The sequence below is a fragment of the Rhinoraja longicauda genome, chromosome 29, assembly GCF_053455715.1.
Source record: "Rhinoraja longicauda isolate Sanriku21f chromosome 29, sRhiLon1.1, whole genome shotgun sequence".
NCBI lineage: Eukaryota > Metazoa > Chordata > Chondrichthyes > Rajiformes > Arhynchobatidae > Rhinoraja > Rhinoraja longicauda.
In genome coordinates, this window is record NC_135981.1 from 23,718,182 (window position 1) to 23,724,181 (window position 6,000).

Consider the following 6,000-nt stretch of genomic DNA (forward strand, 5'->3'; position numbering starts at 1 on the left):
AAAAGATCCAGTATGAGAGGGTTGTGTTCAGAGCCAGGAATGTTATTTCAGTGAATAGATGTTTTCAACCACCCTGAACGGATGTTCCCTCTCACAGACTGCATCTGCAGATTCCTATCTCAGGCTGTCTCCCCTGATCTCTTCAAAATTATATCTGCAGGATCAACTCCAACCCTCTTTTCACACATCACTTCCCCCTCAAGCTAGATTTGAGAAATCCTACCTTCTTTCATTTTGTAGTTGCAAATGCAGACCCACCCTCTATATCCTTCATCTTCTTTCTCAGACTCCCTTCTTAGGCTATCCTGAACATCTACCCCCATGGTAAACCGTCCCTGGGTGCTCATTGCAGATGGCAACCCCTCTCCAATATTTCATCCCTCTCTCAGATTGCATCCCTTATCAGATTGGATCCTTCATTCTCAGATTGCATCCCTCTCTCCCCGATTACATCCCTCACTCTCAGATTCCATCCCTCACTCTCGGACGGCATTCCTCTCTCACGGATTGCATTCCTCTCCCAGATTGCATCCCTCACTCTCAGATTCCATCCCTCTCCCAGAGTGGTTCCTTATATCAGACTACATCCCTTTCTCAGATTCCATCCCACTCTCAGATTATATCCTTCACTCTCAGATTGCATCCCTCTCTCCCCGATTACATCTCTCTCTCTCTCTCTCTCTCTCTCTCAGATTCCATCCCCCTCACTCAGATGGCATTCCTCTCACGGATGGCATTCCGCTCTCTCAAATTACATCCCTCTCTCTCAAATTACATCCTTCACTCTCAGATTCCATCCCTCTCTCTCAGATTGCATCCCTCTCCCAGAGTGGATCCCTCTATCAGACCGCATACCTCATTCTCAGATTACACTCCACACTTTCAGATTGCATCCCTCTCACTCAGATTACACCCCACACTCCCAGAGTGGATCTCTCAGACCTCCCCTCTCCCCATGTACAGGTGAGCTGCCAGGGTTGCAGCCTCCCCTCCCCGCCCACCCACCCCCAGCACTGTCCCTTGCCAACCCCCAGCGCTGTCCCTTGCCCACCCGCAGCGCTGTCCCTTGCCCACCCCCAGCGCTGTCCCTTGCCCATCCCCAGCGCTGTCCCTTGCCCACCCCCAGCACTGTCCCATGCCCACCCACCCACCCCCGCGCTATCCCTTGCCCACCCCCAGCGCTGTCCCTTGCCCACCCCCAGCACTGTCCCCACCCACCCCCAGCGCTGTCCCTTGCCCACCCCCAGCGCTGTCCCCACCCACCCCAAGGGCTGTCCCCACCCACCCCAAGGGCTGTCCCCACCCACTCCCAGCACTGTCCCCACCCACCCCCAGCACTGTGCCTTGTCCACCCCCAGCGCTGTCCCTTGCCCACCCCCAGCGCTATCCCCACCCACTCCCAGCGCTGTCCCCACCCATCCCCAGCACTGTCCCCACCCACCCCCAGCACTGTCCCCACCCACCCACAGCACTGTGCCTTGTCCACCCCCAGCGCTGTCCCTTGCCCACCCCCAGCGCTGTCCCCTGCCCACCCCCAGCGCTATCCCCACCCACTCCCAGCGCTGTCCCCACCCATCCCTGTCCCCACCCACCCCCAGCACTGTCCCTTGCCCACCCCTGTCCCTTGCCCACCCACCCCCAGCGCTGTCCCTTGCCCACCCACCCCCAGCGCTGTCCCTTGCCCACCCACCCCCAGCGCTGTCCCTTGCCCACCCCCAGCGTTGTCCCTTGCCCACCCCCAGCACTGTCCCCACCCACCCCCAGCGCTGTCCCTTGCCCACCCACCCCCAGCGCTGTCCCTTGCCCACCCCAGCATTGTCCCTTACCCACCCACCCCCAGCGCTGTCCCTTGCCCACCCCAGCATTGTCCCTTGCCCACCCACCCCCAGCGCTGTCCCTTGCCCACCCCAGCGCTGTCCCTTGCCCACCCACCCCCAGTGCTGTCCCTTGCCCACCCCCAGCGCTGTCCCTTGCCCACCCCCAGCGCTGTCCCTTGCCCACCCACCACCACCCGTCCCTTGCCCACCCCCAGCGCTGTCCCTTGCCCACCCCCAGCGCTGTCCCTTGCCCACCCCCACCCATGTCCCTTGCCCACCCCCACCCCTGTCCCTTGCCCACCCCCAGCACTGTCCCTTGCCCACCCCCACCCATGTCCCTTGCCCACCCCCACCCCTGTCCCTTGCCCACCCCCAGCGCTGTCCCCACCCACCCCCACCCATGTCCCTTGCCCACCCCCACCCATGTCCCTTGCCCACCCCCACCCATGTCCCTTGCCCACCCTCACCCATGTCCCTTGCCCACACTCACCCATGTCCCTTGCCCACCCCCACCCATGTCCCTTGCCCACCCCCACCCCTGTCCTTTGCCCACCCCCAGCGCTGTCCCCACCCACCCCCACCCATGTCCCTTGCCCACCCCCAGCGCTGTCCCTTGCCCACCCCCAGCGCTGTCCCTTGCCCACCCCCACCCATGTCCCTTGCCCACCCCCGTCCCACCCCCACCCATGTCCCTTGTCCACCCCCACCCCTGTCCCACCCCCACCCATGTCCCTTGCCCACCCCCACCCATGTCCCTTGTCCACCCCCACCCCTGTCCCTTGCCCACCCCCACCCATGTCCCTTGCCCACCCCCAGCGCTGTCCCTTGCCCACCCACCCACCCCCAGCGCTGTCCCTTGCCCACCCCCACCCCTGTCCCTTGCCCACCCCTGTCCCTTGCCCACCCCCACCCCTGTCCCTTGCCCACCCCCACCCGTCCCTTGCCCACCCCACCCCTGTCCCTTGCCCACCCCACCCCTGTCCCTTGCCCACCCACCCACCACCCCTGTCCCTTGCCCACCCCCAGCGCTGTCCCTTGCCCACCCACCCACCCCTGTCCCTTGCCCACCCCCACCCCTGTCCCTTGCCCACCCCCACCCCTGTCCCTTGCCCACCCCCACCCCTGTCCCTTGCCCACCCCCACCCACCCCCACCCCTGTCCCATGCCCACCCCCACCCATGTCCCTTGCCCACCCACCCCCACCCATGTCCCTTGCCCACCCCCACCCATGTCCCTTGCCCACCCCCACCCATGTCCCTTGCCCACCCCCACCCATGTCCCTTGCCCACCCCCAGCGCTGTCCCTTGCCCACCCCCAGCGCTGTCCCTTGCCCACCCCCACCCATGTCCCTTGCCCACCCCCACCCATGTCCCTTGCCCACCCCCACCCCTGTCCCTTGCCCAGCCCCACCCCTGTCCCTTGCCCACCCCCACCCATGTCCCTTGCCCACCCCCACCCCTGTCCCTTGCCCACCCCCAGCGCTGTCCCTTGCCCACCCCCACACCTGTCCCTTGCCCACCCCCACCCACCCCCAGCGCTGTCCCTTGCCCACCCCCACCCACCCCCAGCGCTGTCCCTTGCCCACCCCCACCCCTGTCCCTTGCCCACCCCCACCCACCCCCAGCGCTGTCCCTTGCCCACCCCCAGCGCTGTCCCTTGCCCACCCCCAGCGCTGTCCCTTGCCCACCCCCAGCGCTGTCCCTTGCCCACCCCCACCCCTGTCCCCACCCACCCCCAGCGCTGTCCCTTGCCCACCCCCACCCACCCCCAGCGCTGTCCCTTGCCCACCCCCAGCGCTGCCCCTTGCCCACCCCCACCCACCCCCAGCGCTGTCCCTTGCCCACCCCCACCCCTGTCCCTTGCCCACCCCCACCCACCCCCACCACTGTCCCTTGCCCACCCCCACCACTGTCCCTTGCCCACCCCCAGCGCTGTCCCTTGCCCACCCCCACCCCCACCCCTTGCCCACCCCCACCCCCACCCATGTCCCTTGCCCACCCCACCCCTTGCCCACCCCCAGCGCTGTCCCTTGCCCACCCCCAGCGCTGTCCCTTGCCCACCCCCAGCGCTGTCCCTTGCCCACCCCCAGCGCTGTCCCTTGCCCACCCCCAGCGCTGTCCCTTGCCCACCCCCAGCGCTGTCCCTTGCCCACCCCCACCCATGTCCCTTGCCCACCCCCAGCGCTGTCCCTTGCCCACCCCCAGCGCTGCCCCTTGCCCACCCCCACCCATGTCCATTGCCCACCCCCACCCATGTCCCTTGCCCACCCCCACCCCTGTCCCTTGCCCACCCCCAGCGCTGTCCCTTGCCCACCCCCAGCGCTGGTGGTGGGCAAGGGACAGCGCTGGGGGTGGGCAAGGGACAGCGCTGGGGGTGGGCAAGGGACAGCGCTGGGGGTGGGCAAGGGGTGGGGTGGGCAAGGGACATGGGTGGGGGTGGGGGTGGGGGTGGGCAAGGGGTGGGGGTGGGGGTGGGCACCTTGCCCACCCCCAGCGCTGTCCCTTGCCCACCCCCACCCCTGTCCCTTGCCCACCCCCACCCACCCCCAGCGCTGTCCCTTGCCCACCCCCAGCGCTGTCCCTTGCCCACCCCCACCCATGTCCCTTGCCCACCCCCACCCATGTCCCTTGCCCACCCCCAGCGCTGTCCCTTGCCCACCCCCACCCCTGTCCCTTGCCCACCCCCACCCCTGTCCCTTGCCCACCCCCAGCGCTGTCCCTTGCCCACCCCCACCCCTGTCCCTTGCCCACCCCCACCCCTGTCCCTTGCCCACCCCCACCCCTGTCCCTTGCCCACCCCCACCCCTGTCCCTTGCCCACCCCCAGCGCTGTCCCTTGCCCACCCCCAGCGCTGTCCCTTGCCCACCCCCATCCATGTCCCTTGCCCACCCCCAGCGCTGTCCCTTGCCCACCCCCACCCATGTCCCTTGCCCACCCCCAGCGCTGTCCCTTGCCCACCCCCAGCGCTGTCCCTTGCCCACCCCCACCCATGTCCCTTGCCCACCCCCACCCATGTCCCTTGCCCACCCCCAGCGCTGTCCCTTGCCCACCCCCAGCGCTGTCCCTTGCCCACCCCCACCCATGTCCCTTGCCCACCCCCAGCGCTGTCCCTTGCCCACCCCCAGCGCTGTCCCTTGCCCACCCCCACCCACCCCTGTCCCTTGCCCACCCCCACCCACCCCACCCCTGTCCCTTGCCCACCCCCACCCCTGTCCCTTGCCCACCCCCACCCACCCCACCCCTGTCCCTTGCCCACCCCTGTCCCTTGCCCACCCCCAGGCTGTACCTGCAGATGCCTCTCTAGCGCCACTGCTTCCGCACCGATCAATCGTAAACGGTGCAACTCTGCAGCCAGGGGTCCATGGCGTCTACAGCCCGGCAGCGCCCCCGACCCCACGGCCCTCCTGCATCTCGCTCCTTCCTCCCCAAACACACACACGCACACAGTCGCTCCCGATCCGACCCGCTCCGTCTCTGTCTGGGCGCAATCGCACTTTAAACCCGGGCTGCCATTTTGCAGACAGCCGGGCGGCGATGGTGGTGGTGGTGGCGGGGCCGTGACAGGGCTGGAGGCGCTGTGGCGATGGCGAGCTGCCCGCCTGCCCCCCCCCCCCCCCCCGCCCGCTGCCCGCCCTCCCTCCTCCTCCTCCTCCTCCTCCTCCCTCCCTCCCTCCCGCCGGGCGGCCGCTCGCGCTCGCTCTGCCCAGGCCGCGTGCCACAGGCGGCCTCACCCGCCAGCGGAAGCCGCGTCACCCGCCGTCCGCCCGCCCACCAGCCCGAGCGGCAGCTCACGCGGCCAATGGGAGGGGGGGGGGGGGCGGTGCCTCCGTCTGCAGCTTGTGTGCGCGAGGCTGCAGATGTGCGGCTCTGGAGACGTGGGACGTGGGGCCCTGGAGAGCTGGGGCCCTGGAGAGCTGGGGCCCTGGAGAGCTGGGGCCCTGGAGAGCTGGGGCCCTGGAGAGCTGGGGCCCTGGAGACGTGGGGCCCTGGAGACGTGGGGCCCTGGAGACGTGGGGCCCTGGAGAGCTGGGGCCCTGGAGAGCTGGGGCCCTGGAGAGCTGGGGCCCTGGAGAGCTGGGGCCCTGGAGAGCTGGGGCCCTGGAGAGCTGGGGCCCTGGAGACGTGGGGCCCTGGAGACGTGGGGCCCTGGAGACGTGGGGCCCTGGAGAGCTGGGGCCCTGGAG

At 68.7% G+C, this 6,000-nt stretch overlaps 1 protein-coding gene across 4 annotated transcripts in view; it reads right to left on the minus strand.

The window, feature by feature from the left end:
• atxn7l3a (ataxin 7 like 3a) overlaps positions 1 to 5,426 on the minus strand; it is a 40,634-nt gene extending 35,208 nt beyond the window's left edge. For all 4 annotated transcript variants that reach the window (XM_078424901.1, XM_078424900.1, XM_078424898.1 and 1 more), the window contains exon 1: positions 5,103 to 5,426. The gene's annotated coding sequence lies outside the window, so the exon portion shown is untranslated. The remainder of the gene's footprint in view (positions 1 to 5,102) is intronic.
• Positions 5,427 to 6,000: the final 574 nt, after the last annotated feature.